General features: G+C 42.7%; 3 long non-coding RNA genes across 7 annotated transcripts; all 3 read left to right on the forward strand.

Moving 5' to 3' along the window:
* Positions 1-7,645: 7,645 nt before the first annotated feature.
* On the forward strand, positions 7,646-8,883 carry LOC130406548 (uncharacterized). The gene is made up of 3 exons (XR_008904469.1): positions 7,646-7,749; positions 8,351-8,501; positions 8,659-8,883. It is a non-coding gene; the product is annotated as an uncharacterized LOC130406548 (long non-coding RNA).
* Positions 8,884-9,278: 395 nt separating this feature from the next.
* LOC130406626 (uncharacterized) lies at positions 9,279-14,312 on the forward strand. 5 transcript variants are annotated; one of them, XR_008904481.1, is made up of 9 exons: positions 9,279-10,086; positions 10,197-10,334; positions 10,575-10,960; positions 11,061-11,251; positions 11,429-11,570; positions 11,683-13,484; positions 13,569-13,669; positions 13,762-14,178; positions 14,276-14,312. It is a non-coding gene; the product is annotated as an uncharacterized LOC130406626 (long non-coding RNA). The 5 variants fall into 5 exon arrangements; XR_008904483.1 differs by having other exon boundaries at positions 10,575-10,779; positions 10,856-10,960; positions 11,429-13,484; XR_008904484.1 differs by having other exon boundaries at positions 10,575-10,630; positions 10,839-10,960; positions 11,429-13,484.
* A 74-nt stretch (positions 14,313-14,386) lies between these two features.
* Positions 14,387-15,904, forward strand: LOC130406627 (uncharacterized). The gene is made up of 5 exons (XR_008904485.1): positions 14,387-14,505; positions 15,298-15,358; positions 15,444-15,495; positions 15,695-15,739; positions 15,827-15,904. It is a non-coding gene; the product is annotated as an uncharacterized LOC130406627 (long non-coding RNA).
* The last annotated feature ends 5,692 nt before the right edge of the window (positions 15,905-21,596 follow it).

Raw genomic sequence — 21,596 nt, forward strand, 5'->3', positions numbered from 1 at the left:
TCTTCGTAACAAAATGTCAAGGTGTTCCATGTAGAGAATATTCTTTAGAGTCAACAAAATAACGCACCTGTTGGACTTGATTTTTGAATGTCTCCAATTGCTTGTCTTGAGGTAGTAGCCAATCCAAGAATGTTTTCGACTGCCTAGCAGTAGACATATTGCAGATAGTTAACAACTCTCTCCAGTCAGGCAATTTCCCAAAAGCTTTGAAAACTGCAGTTATTAAACCCCTTTTAAAAAAGCGGAGCCTAGATGCCTCTATTATTAACAACTACAGACCAATATCAAATCTACCCTTCATACGTAAAATCATTGAGAAAGTTGTCCTCCAGCAACTTAATCAATTCCTGGCATCAACTGGTTGCTATGACACCTTCCAATCAGGATTTCGACCCCTGCACAGCACTGAGACCGCCCTTATTAAAGTTGTAAACGACTTCCGTCTTAACACAGACTCTGGCAAAACCTCAATACTAATGCTACTTGACCTCAGTGCTACATTCGACACTGTAGACCAGGGATGGGCAACTTTCATGATAAAGAGGGCCACATTTTTCATCATAACCATCGGAGGGCCACACGACTGCACACTTCAACTAAACGTGAGCTGAGAGAAGCTACACAATTTTGAATTTGGTAGATAAGATTTCCTGTATTCTGGTGCATTTTGGGGATGGCCACTACCTAAAAAATCATCCAGAATCATAACCTATGTACGGTATGTTAATTGAACCAACATACATTAATTTCATGTTTTCCATGCTCAAACAGCCACATGAATGGTCAGTATTTTTATCAGTGCAAAGGGCTCACATACATCATCATTCAATGAAGTCAAAAAACTGAAAAACAGTGGCCCAACATTAAGTGCAACAACTCAATGAACTCAAACCCAACAAGCAGTTGTAGTAGTTGTAGTGGCGACTTAAGTGGATATCTTTAATGACTGATATCGCTTCTAAGCAAACTAGACGCATGGGTTTGCCTTCGAATTCTATGAATTCTTCTCATCTTTCTTGACCGAGTTTTCTGTAACTCGATCAATTATTATTATTCTTTTTTTTATTTATTTTTTTATTATGTGCGGGCCTGACTGAGTGAGGATGCGGGCCGCACTGAGTGAGGATGCGGGCCGCGGGCCGCCAGTTGCCCATCCCTGCTGTAGACCATACATTACTTCTGGACAGGTTAGAAAACTGGGTGGGGCTTTCAGGCACCGTAAATTGGTTCAGGTCCTACCTACAAAATAGGAACTACTTTGTTTCCATTGGCGACTTTGTATCAGAATCAACCAACGTGACATGTGGAGTCCCACAAGGTTCGATCTTAGGACCCTCTTTATTCAACATTTACATGCTCCCACTAGGGCAAATCATGCAAAATAACAATATTGACCATCATTGCTATGCTGATGACATGCAAATCTATGTATCGCTATCACCAAATGACTATCGGCCCATAGATCTGCTGTGCCAGTGCATTGCAAGTGAAAGAATGGATGTGCCGAAATTTCCTTCAACTAAATGAGGACAAAACAGATAATTGTATTTGGTTCTAAAACGGAATGGCTTAAAGTAACCCAAAACCTTCACTCTCTGTCCCTGAAAACCTCAATCAAAGCCAGAAATCTAGGGGTTATCATGGATTCAGATTTACATTTCGACAGTCACATCAAATCAGTTACAAAATCGGCATATTATCACCTTAAAAATGTAGCAAGACTTAGAGGGCTCATGTCCACCGAAGACTTACAAAAACTTGTACATGCTTTTATCACTAGTAAGCTTGATTACTGCAATGGTCTCCTTACAGGTCTCCCAAAACAAACTGAGGAAGCTTCAGCTTGTTCAGAATGCTGCTGCTAGAGTTCTAACAAAGACCAAAATATTTGATCATATTACACCAATTCTGAAATCGTTACATTGGCTTCCTGTAGGTCAGAGAATTGATTTTAAAATCAGGTTGCTAACCTATAAATCCCTACATGGTTTGGGCCCAAAATATTTAGCTGATATGCTTCCACTACATCAGCCTTCTAGACCACTAAGAAGCTCTGAGACCAATCTGTTAATTATCCCCAGAGTAAACACAAAACATGGGAAAGCAGGATTTAGTTACTATGCAACAAATAGCTGGAATAAACTCCCAGAGGATTTAAGACTTGCCCCAACTCTGAGCACCTTTAAAACAAGACTGAAGACTTTTATGTTTGCTATAGCATTCTGCTAAATCTTAAATACATTGCACTTTCTAAAAAGCTTTTGTTAACTTTGCCTTTATTTTCTATTTTAATACTAAAATGCCTTTTTAACTTTCTATTTTACCCATTTCTTTGCATATGTTTTTCTTTTACTTATCTATTATTTTATTTTATTGTATGACAATGTTTATATGTGAAGCACTTTGAGTCTGCCTTGTGTATGAAAAGTGCTATATAAATAAAGTTGCCTTGCCTTAAAACTATTGGCACAAGTTTTTCTTTATAGAGATTATTTTGTTGTGCATGAAGTATTTCAATACTTTCCAGTCTCTTCCACTATCCCTTAGCCTCGGATTTCCAATCAAGAATCTTTGACAGTCTGTTTTTCCAGGGATCTTCATTTGCTTCAGAAAGTCCTAGAAATGATGTTCAACAGCTTGTCTCTCTGTCTTTGACAAAGCTCTTCTGGGTTTCCCTATAAATAAATTGAGAAAGTAATTAATGGATAAAGACAAATGACCACTATTAATTCTTCGTAACAAAATGTCAAGGTGTTCCATGTAGAGAATATTCTTTAGAGTCAACAAAATAACGCACCTGTTGGACTTGATTTTTGAATGTCTCCAATTGCTTGTCTTGAGGTAGTAGCCAATTCATCAGAATGTCAATGAGTTTCCTGAAAAAGTAAAAAAAAAGTTTAAATGATTAAATAATTTAGAGACACACATTTGTCTATATTTATTAATATTACTGCATGCAGTGGAACATCTTGCCTTCTTGATTTGTTGTGGCAGTCTGCTCACTCCTCTTCAGCTGCATTTAAACGTTTAAATTAAATGTGTGCACGTAAAAGTCCTTTTTTTACACAGTATAAAGCATTTACTATGCTTTACATTGTCATGTCCTGAAGAATTTCTTTGAGACCGCTGGAAATTGTGGACATTTTCACGTTGATATGACGTTGTTGAGGGTTACTTCCACGAGCAGTTTTATCCATTGCGTCTGTGGTTTATGAAGGTGGTTTTCTTGTGCGTGTTACTTTTTCGTCTGCTTCCGCTTGTTGGTCTTCTTCATCTGATGTCTCCAGAGAAAGGGGGACCTTTTGCTCAGTTGTCTGAGAAAAAAGAAAGAAAAAAATATAGATAATGAAATCATTCCTGCGTTACCTATTTGTACTACATTTGAAATTCGAAAAAATTTGAATATTGTGCAAAAGTTCATATATTTCAGTAATTAAAATTGCAGTGAAACTAATATATTATATAGACTCATTACATGTAAAGTGAGATATTTCAAGCATTGATTTGTTATCATTTTGATGATTATGGTAGATTATGAAAAACCCAAACAGAAATGTTGGTCCCCTTTTGCATGAATTACTGCCTTACCTTACTGAATTACAGAAAGCATCCATGCCACGCCACATTGAGGCAGTAATTCATGCAAAGGGGGCCCAAACCAAGTACTGAGTACATACAGTATGCATGATTATACTTTTCAGAGGGCCGACCTTTCTGTATTCAAAATCCTTTTTTTATTGATTATATGTAATATTCTAATTTTCTGAGATTTTGAATTCGGGATTTGCATAAGCTGCAGGCCATAATCATCAAAATCATAACAAATAAAGGATTGAAATATCTCACTTTGCATGGAATGAGTCTATATAATAAATTAGTATCACCTTTAAGTTGAATTACTGAAATAAATGAACTTTTGCACGATATTCAAAATTTTCACCACCCTTTTGATATATTTAATCGTGATTAATCGCATGATTGTCCAGTTAACTCGCAAATTGCAAATTAATCGTGTATTTTTAACCGTTCTAAATATATCTTAAAAGATTATTATTGATGAGGATTACATTTATTCTTTTCCACACTTCATGAATAGATCCATGCAGGACTGTGTGTGTCGCCCCATACCATTTAACAGGAGACTTCTGTCCTGTTGTACAATCCAAGTGGGGACCATCTTTTATATTTCCCATGTAAACGCACTGACAGAAGCAAATGTTGCAGTTGGCAAACACTCATTGAGTGAAACAATAGGCACAGACAGCTGCCTTGCTGTAGTGAATGGAGTCCCCTCTTTGATATGTAAATATCGCTTAAGGATTCAATTCCCCTCTTGGCAACTTCTTTAAAAAAAATAAAAAGGAACAAATTTGAAGTTACATTATGACAAAATTACTTAAAACTGAACTCTGTATTATGTTTTTGTATTTTTTGAATGACCAGAAATAGAGGTCCACACTTGGTCGATGAAAACCGATAGTCCCCTGTTGGTAAAGTAAACGTGTATGCGTGTGTGTGCATGTTTCTGTCTGTGTGGGGGGATGTTTGTGTGTGTGTGTGTGTGTGGGTGTTGGAACTGGGAGCCCGAGCGGAGCAGGGAACCTCCAGGACCCGATACGGACGAGTGGATCTAGCAGACCTTTCCCCAGCTGTCCCGAGGGAACCGGCACACCCGGACGTCGTACGCCGAAGCGGAACACAGCGCTGGAACAGCGCTTCCGAGGGGAGTGACCTCCTTCTCCAGGGACGAGATTGGCCCGGCCGGAGAGACAATCAACTGGACTCTACCGTGGCTCACAGAGTCATTAGTATTATTTTTCATTTATCCCACGTTGGGCACCAACCAACGCGGTTTCTGTTATTCCTCGAATAAACACCTCTTTTTGGCTTTGAATGGACCTGGGCATTGGGTGATTCCTGAGCAACCGAGACATTCCTGGGGCAGGGTCGCCACAACACACACCCACACACACACATACACACATACTGGGGAAAATAGTCCTCAGTGCAGCCATAACCTACATTTTCAAGTCAATGTCACAGATGTCAGCAGAGAGAACCATATAGAGCAACTGGAGAGAAACGGAAAGGGTGGTTTTAGAGAGAGTGAGTTTCTGTCTGTTTTTGTTTGAAGATTGAAGAACAGAAGCGAAGGAATGAGATGTTGCACCGTGGGTTGACGCTCCCTCCCACTCATCTGCCCTCTGACTCGTGACAACAAACCATGTTGTGGCGTCCAGGCAATTTGTCTCACTGTGGAGATAGGTAGGCAGGTCAGCACACAGGCAGATGGATCTGCAGAGAGTGAGATGGACAGACGACAGCTTCTAGGCAGATAGACAGATATTTCGATGTTAGCCCAGTTTTTACTGGGTCAAAGCTCGGGCTTTACAATGATGAGCGGTATCGAGCTCCATGTTAGCTTTGTTTATGGACAAAGGGTTAGAGACTGAGAACCTGGATAGGGTTGGTGGTTGAACACTTAAACCAGTGTGAGGAACACATGGCCAACCAGCTCAAATCACTCTCTGAATACAAAATGGACATCGCGCTGAAGGCCGGTGATACAAGTGTGTGTGTGGGGGGGGGGGGGGTTGCAAAATGGCAATGTGGAACTCTGGTGCTGGATGTTGCCAGGTTTTTCCTTGACAAATGACCTACCCTCCCCGCCCTAATGAAAACAGCGACACGCAGCTGTAATCACTTCTATTTATACGAGTGGAAATCCATAAGATTTTGCTCTCACCGCGAGACGAATCAATGTTCTGTTCAGCTCTCTGGGTCACAAAAGAAGGGAGAATAAAAGGACTCCTGTCAATACTGAAGGCAGCAGCCACACTGAGAGAAAACGATTGTTGCATGAAAACATGAACCAAGAAGGAGGAATACATCGTAAAAAATTTGCAAGCTCATTACAAAGTTAAATGGTTGGTTTAAAATACGTAATGAGACAGGCGTGATAGATAGCAAGAAGATGAGGGAAAAAGATTAGACATGGATGACAAAGTGCAGACAGGAACGAGTCGACAAGGATCAAGAGGAAGATAAGGATAAAAGCCAGAGAGGAAGAGGCCATCCGTGAGTTTTAAAGGTCAGTGGAAGGGTCCTATAGCTGTCTGCGTCAAGGCAGCTCTGGTGATTAAAGTTGAAATAATTCCATGGCGTGCAATGCATATCCTATATGTTAGAAGAGACGCCTGCCCACATAATGAACTGTGCAAAGTAGTCTGCTTAATAATACATTTGGTGGATTACTCTCGAAATTCAAACGTCCCTTACAAAAATTGTATTAGCCAAATTAATTTTCAGACTATGAATATGGATGATGGGCTGCCGACATAGTGTATCAAACAGATGTCTATGGGTGGAGGAATTCTTCCAATATAATGTTCATGTAAAGGCTGCACACTGTTGTCTTTCTCTTGTATGCGTGCTCTATCTTTTATCCTACAAAGAATAGTGATCTACACTTTCTCCCATAACGCAGGAGGAGCTGCATCTCTGTACCTCCGCCCAACTGCCCGCCACGGCAAACCCTGCCATACACTTCTGCTCCATGACACCCTACGTGGAGCGCAAATAGATCCTGGGGCTCGCATCTCGCAGTACATAAACGCTCCTGTGGTGCGTCACAGCCTGCGTGGTTAGCTGTTAACAGCGGGATTATAATAATGAATCAGGTCTAAATGTACTCACATGTGGGCTAAGCCGTGTGTACAATGGCCCATTTAGGGAGGGTGGGGGAGGGGGATGTTTGATAACTCTGAAGATGATACCCGTATGGGTGATGAACTCCACAAACTGGAGGACTGCAGAACATGTCATCGCGGACACATTACAATTTTTTATTATCAAGTTTTATTTTTGTGTTGTAAATATAAAGAGCAACAAAATAATTTAATGAGAAAAGTTAACCCAGTGATTGTTAGTGCTTGGCACTTGGTTCTATGAACATCGTTACTGTACCAACAGCAATATATTGGTGTTTCTCCTTCTGACAAATGTACTTTTGTTAGTCACTTTGGATAAACACGTCTGCTAAATGAAAATGTCTTTATATAGAGATTTGAGGAGCACATGTTCAAGCAGGGTTGCGGGGCAACGGTTTTATTCGTGCAGCTCACGTGGAAAAGCTAAAACAAAAAGGCAAGGTGCAAAAAGGGGCCGTCTCCGGATCTGGTCCGACGGCGTCTCTATCGCTCCCGTCTGCTCCCACTCAGTCCTGTGGGGAAGTGTACTTAGTAGTACGGGTTGGTGCGTTCTCCCCCTACTGCGTCTCTCCAACTCGGCTGTCTGCCCCGTCTGGTGCGTGTCCGGTCCTTAAGGCCTCTGCCGTCTCCCTCCCCCAGGTTATCCCAATGCCTGTGATTGTCCGGGTGCGCTTGATGCGCGCTCCTGCGCAGCCGCGCTGAACGGCTTGTACCTCCCTCGTACTACCTGTCTGCGTAGAGGGCGCTGATCCCGGTGCTGGTGCGGTTCGACCCCCCCAGTGAGTAGGGTCCGACTGCGTCCTGCAAGACGGGGGCGTGTATTTTGAGGAGGCGTGTCTTGTAAGGAGGGCGTGTATTTAGTCGGCCCTGATTGGTCTGATTAACGACGGCGTCTGGCGTCACACATGCCTCGTGCAGAGCCATAATCTATTCTATTTGACATTTGCGGATCTCTTCTCTTGTCGAACCTACTCCGGAGATGTAACGAACTGGTCAACAGCAGTTAGATAGCAGAAAGATGATTGCCTCGATTGATTTGGTAAGTGGACTGCATTATCAGTCAGAGATCGTATACTGTCATTGTTCTTGGTGTAGTTCTACTTTAAATTTTCATGTACACTCACAGCGTAATAATGTGTCGTCAATCCAACCACAAATTGGCTGCGTTTTTGGGATGTCTCTGCTAACTTTTCCTTTATGTTGATATTGCTTAAGCTTAACGGTTGTTGCTTTTCATGTTACCTATTTAATTGTTAAGTACCGCGTTTGATGCCGTGTTGGTTTTGTCGCAATATACTCTCACTGGTTTGTATTGATTTGATTATCATCATTTCGCCGTGTTACCGATTTGAAGTTGTCATCCCATGGCTATGTGGTTAGCCGCTAACTAGTAGGAGCGGGAAAGGATCTGCACACTGCTTGCAAAGGACTTAATTAGATCAAAGATGCCTGAGGAAGATCTGTCTGTTTGTGTGAGCCATGTTACAGCATCTATGTCACACCTGCGCTTACATTGTATACACTTGCATTTATCTATAGGGTTGGTTTAGTTAATTACACATTGGATGCCTAAGAGCTGACTTAAACTGTAAATCTGGTTGAATTGTTTGTGCAGCAGAAATTACTTTTTGTCTTTTCAGATCCATCCAACTGTCTGCAAACATGAATCTCTGATGCAGCCAGTGCGGTTGGGAGATTCTTACGGGTGCCAAGTTTGCAGAAAATTTGGCGATTACCCAGCCATGGTTGCACATGTTCAAACACATGACAAAGCAGCCATATCTCACAATGGTAATTGAAAGTTTAATGCATGTCACTAATGTTTATATTATCTATGTTCTTTATGCTTTTATCAAACTCATAACATATCAATTAGCTTGTGATGTATTGAACAAGGAATACTAACAGTTAATATTTTCTAATTTACTTTTCTGTTCCTTTTTGGAAGGCTACAAAATCTATAGGTGCCAACACAACTGTGCCAACACAAGATCTCCACACTACCACTGTGTGTGCTCAACCATTACTGGCAGCAAAACTTCATGCATAAAGCACCTGCAGACCTGCCCTGGCATGAGGGCACCACCTCCATCTCAAGGCCTCAGCACGCCGAGCCCAATGCCAGCCACGCACCCGCCACCTCCATCTCAAGGCCTCAGCACGCCGAGCCCAATGCCAGCCACGCACCCGCCACCTCCATCTCAAGGCCTCAGCACGCCGAGCCCAATGCCAGCCACGCACCCGCCACCTCCATCTCAAGGCCTCAGCACGCCGAGCCCAATGCCAGTCACGCACCCGCCACCTCCATCTCAAGGCCTCAGCACGCCGAGCCCAATGCCAGCCACGCACCCGCCACCTCCATCTCAAGGCCTCAGGACGCCGAGCCCAATGCCAGCCACGCAGCCGCCACCTCCATCTCAAGGCCTCAGCACGCAGAGCCCAATGCCAGCCACGCACCCGCCACCTCCATCTCAAGGCCTCAGCACGCCGAGCCCAATGCCAGCCACGCACCCGCCACCTCCATCTCAAGGCCTCAGCACACCGAGCCCAATGCCAGCCACGCACCCGCCACCTCCATCCAAAATAAAACGTGTGCCGAGGACCAATTGTTGCTTTTGCAACTTAGTTCTGAACAAGAAGAACATCAAACTGCACATAAGAAGGCGGCACTCCTCTAGGGCACCTGACATAAATCAGGAAAGGCATCTTGCCTCTGTGTGTGTGGACCACCTGAAAGGAATTTTTGTGGTAAGGAGAAGCTTCACTGGACCAGCGAACCCAGTCCATGTACAAAGATGCACATGGGGAGTGGAGCATCGTGTGGTCTGTGAATTGGAGGAGTGCAAAAGGGCGTTGCAGTTTGCAGCGAGAAGTGGGATTGCAGGTTTCCAGTGCGTCCATTTAAAATCACGTCACGTACTGCCCAGTGTCAAAGTCCAACGACACGGTTCTGGAGGAAAATGTGCTAAATGACATGGTGGGGAAAAAATGGTTTTCCTCCAGCACGAAGAGAACCTGTCTGGAGAGACAAGCTGTAGCTCGTGCTTCCTCATCCCCTCTGAGCACAGTTGTGCAAATGGACAATGACCGTAAAATATACCTGTCCGTCCATGAGCCGAGAACAACTTACTTCTCCAGGTTGGGCAGAGTCTTGGTATGCTATGACCCACATAAAAACACGTGGCACTGCCCATGTTCCACACCCAGGATGCCATGCCCGCACAAGGCAATTGGTAAGTGGCACTTAAACCAAAGTCATCCAAGCCTTTTCCAGAGAATTCGGAGCACAGACCAAGACGCAGCCATACACACAGACATTGGCCCTGCACCAGAGGGCAACAGCTGTCCTACAGAGGAAAAGGCATTGCTCAGGCAGGTGAAATACCTGCTCACAGAAAAAAAAAAATCCACAATGTCTTAAATATTAATGGTCCATTGTCAGTGACTGCATGCTATTTTAGTGTGGAATCTTTTCTGATGTTTCAGATGTAGCCACATTCCACAGAGTGTGGTGTCTGTGGTAATCTGTACAGATACCAGGAATGGAGTGAGGGGCTCCACAACTTCAACGACCACGTTATTCTGTCGCTCCATCTCTGCATCTTGCTGCGGCAGTCTTTACAAGTGAGTTTTGTCGTTTGTAAACCAACAATGTATATCTAGGGATTAATTGTATTCCAAGATGTTGGTTAATATTGTCATAACTGTGATTGTCACACAAACCTTTTCCTTGTCTGTCAGGCTGATTGTTAGATTTTGCTATTTGTCTCCATCACAGTGGCTGATACATACACCCACTGGACATCTTAATCCTGTGTGTGACCCCAAATGTCATGTCACACAATGTTTTTTTCAATGTTTCAGAATCACACTGCGGTTGGCAGGCAGCTGGACATTTTGGAGGCAACCCACCAAACCAAGTATGCCAGCCACGACTCCATTTTACACGGCTATTTACACTTCGAAGCCCTGTCATCCCACGATCACAACTTTTCATGTGTAAATTGTGGGGACCACCCAGCTGTCGTTGTGATGGACTTACACAAGAAGGGTGTTTTCAAAATGGCAGGTATGTGTTGGTTTTCTACTTCACGCAATGTAAATTCCCAATTCTGTTCTTTTTATGAGAAAGGGATGTGTTCCAGTGAGTGACATCAAAGATCCACCACCTGATTTTAATGGACGTGTCAACATAGAAGATTTCTGGAGTTCGGGCAGTGAGGAAATTGTCTGCCGTGGCTTTTTGAAAAGTAAGCCAGGAGTGTGCAATTCCATTTATTTCCAACTGTTGAACGTTAATATGTCAGTTATTGAGTAAAGGCATGCATTCACTTTAATGTCCTCAATTAGGCAACAGTAACAATCCATGCGGTGTAAAGCCATCATATTTGAACTGGGCCCCATGGATTGGTCCACGAACAAGGGCCAGTGATGTTGTGCTGAACACAGAGTACACAAAAGTGAAGCCGACAAAGCCTACCGACCAAGCAACCCTAGATTTGGCAGAGGATCACTTGGTGGACCAATTGATGAAATTGAAGGTGATTCCTCCGTTCATGTGATCTTAAGATCTACAGTACACTATATACACACATGTATGCCTTGTATGTTTTGGATATCTATCAATTTAACTTGATGAAGTTACTTGTCCACACATATCAGAATGGAGAAGAGGGCAGCGGAAACTCATCCTCATGTCAATTACTGGCCTTTTTCAGGCTGCTGACTTGTGGAATTTGGTGAAGGGCTGTGGCTTGGATGCGACCGGATCAAAAATGGACCTCCTGCTCCGCCTGAGGGAGGAGATGAAGACACGGAGCATGTATGATAAAGTATTTGAAAAGGTTTGGGGAGCATCTGGTAAGTTGCACTTACTTTTAGAGAAAAAGGGTTATTTATAATGTGTGTAGTTGTACATTATTATGCTATTCCACTGCTATAACACTGACCTTTTCTGTAACGTATTTGCCAGGTGGTTGGGCGGTCATCATGTGCCCCTGTGGAATTGTGAACGCAGTTAAATTCAACCTCCGAGCCGAAAGTCCACGGGACTATGCAGACATGCTCCTTTCCTTCAGGCACTTCCCCAATGTTGTATGATTTTGCCAGGGGGCTTGTGGCACACACAAACCTAAGGGAACCTGGAGACCTTCCATTCCAACCGAACGAAGGGAGAGTAGCCGCAGCGACCCCTGATAATATCTCCGCTGCCAAGAAAGGGGAGATAAAGATCAATTTCCCTTGGCTGATCCAGCAGAAGGTCCCCGCTGATGCTGGTGGTCATCCGGCCACTGGTTGCGCAGAGCACTACGCGTTATACGACACGTTCCACCAGCAGAACACCAAGGATGACCGGGACGCCCTGCGCCTCATCAAGCTGGTGCCTGAGCTGTGTGGCTGGGTCAATTCGCAGGTGGCAGAGCAGCTGTTTGCGGACATGAAAAAGAACAACTATTTCATGAATATGATCTCGGCAGTGGAGGCTTCTCCATTGAGGAGAGGGAGGAAGATCCTCCCTAACATTGTTGAGAATAAAAAATGTAGATGCCCAGACTATTGTAATGAATTAATGCCCTTAAATATGACTACTTTATTGCCTTTGAATATATAATGTTCGTTTCCCTGGGTAAAGGGACATTAGCACCCCCTATCGCTTATTGACAATTACTTCAGGGAGGAAGGTCCTCCGTCGCCCTCCGTTGACTCCCATTCATTTCCCCGAAAGTACTGGCGGCCGGTGGATAACATGGGTTTCAATGGGAGAGAGGAGGAAAGTCCTCCTCTGAGTGGGTGGGACCTTAAGGGGTCTGATTCGCGCAAAAATCTATCCGTCTGCCTGTGAACCAATAAGCAGGATCCCTGGATGTTGAGCAGCGTTGCCAGATTGGTCAGATTTCCCACCCAATTGGGCTACTTTTAACCATGTTAGGCTGGAAAAATTATCATTCGGCGGGAAATCTGCCCAATCTGGCAACGCTGTCGATAACAAACCCGGTCTGCATTGCCGCGGTGCTCAGTCAGAGACGCAGAGCAAGTGAAATCTGCGATAGCGAGATCCTAAATGTACAATGGAAACATTGGAAACGGAGGACATTGTTAACGTCTTATTAAAAAAAGCATTCAATTCATTGAGTTACAGTGCTAAGTTAGCGACCAAAGAAAGAGGTAGACCACTTCCCAAAATCAAGGTGACCAGAAGTAATGGCAACGTCATTGTTGTGAGTGCTACATGGTTTGCTAGGTACGCATGGCTTACTGGTAGCATTACAAGCAATCGACTTTATTGCTGGCCCTGTTTGCTTATGAATAATAGCAAATCTCCAACGTGGGCTGTTCATGGTTTCACTGATGTGGAAAATCTTGATAGGGCAACCAAACGCCACGACAAGTGTCAAGATCACGTTGGTGAGCACCAACGTGATCTTGACACCCGTCGAGATCTAGGCCCAATGATAGGCCCAGATTTTTTTATTTACTTTTACAAATCAATAGTAGGCCTGATTTGACTAATATGCTTTGCATCCTTTCCTTCTCAAATTACAGTGATGCCACTGGTGGCTTTGTATAAATTGTATTCACATAACTCCCTCCCTGCTATTTTGTAGTTCACCAAAACACCTTGAAACAACTTGAGTCTCACATTCTTATGCCACCATACACCACCTCCAGCGCCCGCTCCAGCGCCTGCATCGCCGCCTCAAGCGCCCGCTCCAGCGCCCGCATCAGCGCCCGCTCCAGCGCCACCCTGTGCTGACCATTGCTACGCCATCCCTGGTAAATCCCCAGTCTCATAATCGCAGAACATGTATTACATAATTGTGTGTGATCTTTGACAAGTGTTCATGTCTCTTGTCACAGCTTGTGGGCCACACTGTGCTGCCGAGACCAATTTGACAACTATCAGGCCCTGCAGACGAGACTGGACACAAGGAGGACATCATCCTGTCCAAGAGGAATTGGTACAAGGATGTATAGTTTGCTGAATGTTCAGTTTGTTTCACAGAAAACGCAGTGAAAGCATTGTTTCTACTCTGCTTTTTGTCAATTTTAGATGAACTACGTCCTGGATGAGCGTCGTCCCAGCAACGAGCTGCTAGTTAAAGACGGGCCAACCTGTTTAATACGGGAAAATGTTTTAACGCTTGGCAAAAACAAGCACATGGACTCTATGGTGGGTGACATATTGGTGTAAAAGTTACAGACTGACTAGCTGCCTGTAAGCAGGGTTTCTACGCGTCCTGGAAAACCTGGACATTTAGAGATTTGTTTTCCAGTCCTGGAAAATGGTTTTTGAAAAAGAGTGGGAACCCTGCTGTAAGTATTTCTTTTTTAAAGGTACAACATCTCTGGCCCGCCGAGTGTCATTGTACTTGTAAATGAAAATTAAAGCTTTCTATGGTGATTAACTTGTCTATTCTAGGTGGGAAACGCTTGTTTGCACTTGGTCAAGGAGATGGCCGAACATCAAGTATGTACTGTTCTTTCTCTTTGTGTATACTTTGTGTAACTTGGCTATTTGTGTGTAGCGTAACAGTAAGGAAGTACCACGGCTTCTCTGTCTGTAGGGAAAAGATGTATTTCTTCTTGACCTCCACATCCCCCCAACATGGCTCCCAATCGCCAAATTCAGATCATCTGCGCAGCTTTCCAGTAAGAACCCACAGACATAGATCAAAGTTTACGCTGTTACTTTCGATTTCAAAATGAAAACTCTATCTCCGACTTTAAGGTTGACATCACCACCATGGATGCAGTGATTGTCCCACTGTGGACACTAGGGCATTTTCTGCTTAGTGTAAGTAGTGGTTGCATTCAGACTTTATCAACACTATGCAGCTGTTACTGAGGGGAGGGATTAGCAATTTCTTCAATTGTTACTGTATTTGAAATATGTATGCATTAAAACAACTCAATAATAAGCCTCTGATTTAGGTAATGAAGCCTCGCCAAAAGAGGCTGATTTTCCTCGATTCATTTTATGCACTGCGGGAAGAAGGCTTTGGTCACAAGGCATATAGGAACAGTCTCAGGTTACAATATGATGTGTCCTTTGGCAGTCACATTCCCCTGACTTGCCTAGTTTATTTCAATTCATTTTGTAAGGTGGTCATGTATTGCTGACCTGCTTACATTAATTCAACTACTATGGCAGTCACGTTCTCTTGCCTTGCCAATGTTAAAGCAGCTACCACTGTATGCAGTCACGTTCCCCTGACTTGCCAAAGTTAAAGTCGTTACTAGGCAATCACGTTCCCCTGATTTGCCTAGTTTATTTCAATTAATTTTGTAAGGTGGTCATGTATCCCTGACCTGCTTACATTAATTCAACTAATATGGTAGTCACGTTCTCTTGACTTGCCAATGTTAAAGCAGCTACCACTGTATGCAGTCACGTTCCCCTGACTTGCCTAGTTTCCCACAGCTCATTTTGGAAGGTGGTCATGTTCCCCTGACTTGCCAAAGTTAAAGTTGTTACTAGGCAATCACGTTCCCCTGATTTGCCTAGTTTCCTTTTATGTTTTGCATCTTTCTCACTTTGCTGTCTAACCTGACAACTGTACAATGCTTGTCATCAAATTTGTATTAGGGTTGTTGCGCAACAATTGATGCCTGGCACCTGGGCCGAGGAGACTGGCTTGGACATTGAGGTAATAATTGCTGAGATAACAAGCACATCAGGAAAATGTGTGTAGGGCTATGACTGTTCATCTTACAACCTGTTTTATGGCACAGGGTGTTCCACAACAACTAATATGGCATCGACTGTGGAGTCTTTATGGTCATGGTGAGTTACCATGCTCCATTCATTTGCTTTATCATACCTTTTTTAACACACGGCATTTTATTTTCTAATGTTATAATGGCCGAATTTTTTTCTAAGATGACTATAAACTAGTCTTAACTGCCTAAGCATGCCAATTGCTGGTAAAATCACACCCTACCTATGATCACAACCCAACATTATTACATTCTATGTTCTTCAGTACTCCTGGTACATTACCATGGACGCGCACTTCGATTTCAACGTTGTAAGTACTATCTGTGTGCTAGCGTCAGTATTTAGAGCAGCATCATTATGGTTATGTGGTAAACTTCATTTTAATGTTCCTCTTCAGTTGGATATGCCTCATCTCAGGAGGTGGTGGTGCAAGCTCCTTTTGGACAACTACGGGATTGAAGGGTATGGATCTTAACCTACAAATGCAAAATAAATACATTTTTCATGTTGGCTTGGCAACCCAGTGTGTGTGTGTGTGTGTGTGTGGTGGTGTGTTTTTTTTTCTTTGTCTTTCTTTCTGTCTTTCTTTCCCTTTCTTTCTACTGCAGATGTGGCAAAGATTCTGTCATTTCACCCAAGAAGGACACCAGATGGTGAATGGACTCCTGGCACCGGTGTGTTCCGGGTAACACGGAAGCGGAAGGTTTTGACCAAGGTAAGAAGTTATGTTTCTATATACACCTATTGCTGTAATATTACTTTATATACACATCTTTTGCAGCTATTACAGCTGGACCTCATCTCTCCGACAAGTGTAGGACGTGTGTGTTGTACATGTCTGTATCAGTATGTTAATGTTTTACGCTGTGTGTGTTGAGTGAATGTGTCTGAGCGAGTGTAAATTTGTGTACCAGCATATTAATTTACTGTGTGTGTGTGTGTGTGTGTGTGTGTGTGTGTGTGTGTGTGTGTGTGTGTGTGTGTGTGTGTGTGTGTGTGTGTGTGTGTGTGTGTGTGGTGTGTGTGTGTGTGTGTGTGTGTGTGTGGCACCTACACCTTTCAAAAAACGCTGGCCTGACGACCAGGAGGATATAATGACTAAAAAGTAATCATTCCTGTTTATAATCTATATTTTCTCAATAAAAGAGGTTTAAAAAAAAAAAAGAGTAAAAAGTGTCTCCCTCTCTCTCTGGGCCCCCGAAATATTGTAGAAGGGGCCCCTGCGAGATGTTTGGCTGCGCCCCCCACACACACACACACACACACACACACACACACACACACACCACACACACACACACACACACACACACACACACCACACACACACACACCACACACACACACACACACACACACACACACACACACACACACACACACAACACCTGCTCTGCCTCTGGGTCCCAATTCTGGGGGCCCTCTTCTCCGTCCCCTTAATTTTGTACTTATTTTTTGTGTTAACTTATACCTGCCAATGCCTCTTGTGTTTCCCATTTTTAATAATAATTTTATCCCTTAATGTTATTGCACATATTTTGTATTTACTTTTTATTTACTTTAAATGCTTTGTGTAATGACCTTCCCTTTCTCTATAATAAAAAAATGTAGCCTACCCTTATGGCTTGAGTCATGTTTCACCTTACTAAGAATTCCCTATCGTATGCATAAGTATTGTCTGTAAACAATACAAGTGGACTAGGGGCGAAAATGTACAATTCTAAGGCTTGTATCCTTTAAGTAACTTTACTTTGTACCTCTGTAAAGCCAAGTATATGCATTTGACATCATAGTTATCAGTAAATGCAATTCGGTTTCTCTTCATTACTCTTTGTTCAGCCTGACATTTTCAGAGTAAATTCCAATCAATATTTTTGTGAATATTAAGAGCCAGAATTTAAATGACACCGCCCATGAGCAAAATATTACACTAACTTTTTAACTCCACTGTTACAGTAAATTGACTCCCTCCCGTAGCCTACAAACACCAGGCAATATCTGGACTTACAGAAGTTAACTGAAATATTGAAACCCCATTTTGTGTAACCTGGTGTGGCAGGCTGTGTAGCTGTATGGCAAAGATAATTACTTTTGTAGGTTTTGACAAAACGGAACAGCTTCGTAACAGAAGAGTTAACGATGTTGTTGCTCAACAAGACAACTGCTCCCGTCTCTGTGCTACGTTGGAAAATTACTCCCCGATCTCAGTAGGAAATCACAATCCTACGTATTACGTCATCACGCTGAGAGGAAATCACAATCCTACGTATTACGTCATCACGCTGAGATTGGTCAGTCGTATAGGCGTGTATTTCACACGAGGGGCATGTCTTTGTACACGGGGCGTGTCTTGGCAGGAGGACGCAGGACGCAGTCGGACCCTATTGCCCCCAGTTGGCGGTCATTCAGGATTCATAATATCATCCATTCTATAACATATTCTAATGTAGAGCACTCTGGGAGCTACGGCATAACAGAACAGCTGGAAATTCCAGAGTGAAATGACAGCGCAGTATTTTGAGCACGAGAAGCTACCGCCTCTTCTGTCAGCCAATCAGGAACTGAGAAATCAAACTCACTTCCGTTTCATTCAAACTCACTTCCGTTTCATTCACACTATACTCTCTCACATACACTACTAAAATCTCTCACATACCCAACTACTGTATATGCTCTCTCAAACACTCTTACATACCCAATATATACTCTCCCACATAATCTACGATACACTCTCATACAAGCATGTAAAGGAGTATAGTGGTGTATATGCGAGGTTCTAATAGTGTGTGTCAGGCCAAGTATTGAATTCTGTCCCAGGCAGCCCCTCATATATTGGAGCTGTGCTTTAAATGGAGCCTGGCCTGACTCTTCTGGATTCATTGAGACAAATGAAGATCATCCGATATCGCTGTGTTTTGCAAGAATGAATGAATGTGAATCCATATAAAATTGAAGGTTGCATTTTGCCTGTTAGGGAATTTGAGCATTGATGTACATTATGTTTTTTTTAAAAACATTTATCTAGGTTATCACGTTAACACGACACAAAGGTATTTTTGCGGGAATGTGTTCTGGGAAGTTCTTCCACAGACGCATCAGGCCAGGCTAAATAAATGTATAATTAAATGATAGATTAAAATGTTGCTGAAGAAATCTGTATTCTGCATGGAAACACTAATGAGGTGTGATACTCCAGGAACACATTATCTCTGGTGTAAAAGTGTGTGTGTGTGCGTGTGTGTATGTTTTTTGTGCCAACGCTCCTTCCAACCTAAGCAGTCATGTAAACAGAGTGTTTGGCGGCCCTTCATTGCCAAGTGGATTTGGCTGAAGAATAGAAACATCTCTCTCTCTCTCTCTCTCTCTCTCTCTCTCTCTCTCTCTCTCTCTCTCTCTCTCTCTCTCTCTCTCTCTCTCTCCTCTCTATCTCTCTCTCTCTCTCTCTCTCTCTCTCTCTCTCTCTCTCTCTCTCTCTCTCTCTCTCATCCTGCCCTCTGTTTGTCTTTCCGTCCCTCCTTTTTCGATAATCTGAGTTGATTTTTAACACAGCTACTGCACGTTTGCAGGTCTGTTCATTTTATTTTTTTAATAATAACCTTTGCTTTAAAATCCCATTATCTTCCAATTCTCCACCGTCACGACCCCTTTAAATACGTTAGTTAAGGTCAACAGTATTTTGCTGCGCAATCAAGCACAATTATAATCATAGCACAATAATCACATGGGCACTCTTTAAACACCTAATAGCGTCTTGCCCTGACTCACTAAGATGAGCTTCAACAGCTTTCACACATGGATATCACGTGACAGCTACCGTTTAAAAAAAAGTGCATAGAAAGATTTAGTCTTTTTTGTTGGTGCAAGCAAGGATGGAATATAACCAAGTGAACCCTTGAGTCGTTTACAGCGACAATGTTTATTTTTCCCTCAGGAGGTCAATATATTGTCGATCAGAAAGAATAACCCCTCGACTGTCATGTCGCTGCCCACCTACTCTATTATTGATACGATTGGCAGTTTTGGCAGTCCACGGGAGGCCACTGGCACTCCATTGTCGCAGCTCTCATTCCCATTGTCCTGTTATATTGGGAGGCTGGAGTGGGTACTCTAAGCAGAAAGGACGGCAACAAAGGGCTGCTCGGATGTGGATGTGCATGCCTTCATCGCGAGGAGCACGCCTGCTAATAGATACAGACGAGCATTTAATTTGCACCGCTGTTTCCAATGACGTTTATTCAAGCTGATTGTCTATCAGCTGGCACTTATGTAAGGAGTAATTATAGCCTGTCTCCTTCTCACGCTCTCCTGATCTACACACATGCATCTGAGTGTACTGCAAAAAAATAAGTAAGAAGTAAGAAGTTCTTAATCCTTTTTTCTCCCCCCTTACACCCACCCAGCTCAGAATTCCTTGAAAGCTTGATCGTTCCTGGGCCTATAGCGTTTTAATTGTTGTATTAAAGGACAAAAGAACCTTGGATATATGTTTCATAAAACCTCAGTTTCCTGTCCTCAAGTAACTTACGCTACAAAGCAGCCCCATTTTTAGCCATACGGGAAATAACTAACATTTCAGATAGAGAGGGGGGGGTATAGATCCCACTCTCATCGAGTTTCCTGCTGTTGTCGTCTGGCCTCTAGAAGGCTCCTGAGCACTGGAAACGCAGTTGTGAACCCCTCCACGTTACCATGCCTCCGGCTTGTCTGATATCTCCCCATTGTCTCGGAAACTGACAAAGGTAATGGAATTCTACTATAGATTAATGACTTTGAAAATATATTTGTCCACATCTTCTTTTAGATGCAATGTGAAGGCTGTCTGAATGGGCTTCCTCTGGAGTATTGTTTTTTCAGCACCTTTGTTGCCATTATAGGTTCAGAAAAGCTAATGGCATTAATCGTTCAGACGGAGAATTCAAAAACCATGGTGTTTTTTTTTTGGTTCTACTCTTGTTGCTAAGTAAATGAGATGTCACAGCTAAAAGATGGAACAAACAAGCATTAAGAGCCTCCTCACACTGCAAAAAAGGCCCTTCTGGAAATAAGCTTAATATTCCTAAATCTAGCCTAATGATCTTAAACATTTACTAAGTTAGAATTCTTAAAACTAGCAAAAAGGTCCAGCCACTGGAAAATCATAATGTGCCTTAAAACTAGATAAAAAGGCTAGAATTTGAGCAAACTGAGCTTACTTCAAGCAATGCAATCATATTTATTTAAGACAGTAACTTAAAATGAGAAAATTAGTCTCTTATTAGCTCACTATTAGAAATGATATCTTGAAATAAGATGAATAATTAGCAAAAACATTCAACACATCTAGAAATAAGCAAAATTATCTTGTACTGAGCAAAACAATCTCCCAATGGGCTAAGAACAATTGACTAGGTTAGAATTCTAGCCACTGGTAAATCATAATGTGCCTTTAAACTACACAAGAAGGATAGAATTTGAGCAATTGAGATATTGAGTCTCTTAATTAGACTTGACTATTAGAATTTCTATCTTGACAACACAGTCTCACTCCAAGAACGTCAAATACCGACGCTTGGCAAAGGCAGTTTAGCGTCGGTGACTGACGGGAAAGCATGAAGGTATTATTGTAGCAAAAGTCTTTAGCACCTGTAACTGCAGAAGTTGAATGCGTACACTAAAGTCACAGTACATTTGAAGTCGTATGTATTTATTTTGCATGTGTACTCTAAAGTCAGAAATGTGTAACAGTACATTTGAAGTTGTAAATATTTTTTTCTACCATTGTAAACACAAAATAGGGTCTACGAGTACGCAAATCTGTGTTACAGGTGCACAAATCCTTTTGCTACAATCATTGCAGCGCAGTTGGTGCAAAACACATTTGCACACCCGTGTTTCATAATCTGAGAACATGCCCAAAATGTGTGCATTCGCAAACCCAAATTTGAACTAATGCATCAGAAGTTGCACATCTGTGAAAACAAATAACACAAATAAAAATGATAAAGAACGCTATGTTGATTCAGCATTTTAATGAGCGACCACAAGTCCCTCGTTACAACTTCTCAAATCTGCTCCTGCAAGTCTCAGCTGTGGGTTTTTTGGCAGGTAGTTTTGCAACATGTCTAGGTGGTAAATGTGTAGCAAAAGTATTCATATCCTTAGATGCCAGAGCGTCCGTGGGCAGGACA

The sequence above is a fragment of the Gadus chalcogrammus genome, chromosome 16 (genome assembly GCF_026213295.1).
Source record: "Gadus chalcogrammus isolate NIFS_2021 chromosome 16, NIFS_Gcha_1.0, whole genome shotgun sequence".
Classification (NCBI taxonomy): Eukaryota; Metazoa; Chordata; class Actinopteri; order Gadiformes; family Gadidae; genus Gadus; species Gadus chalcogrammus.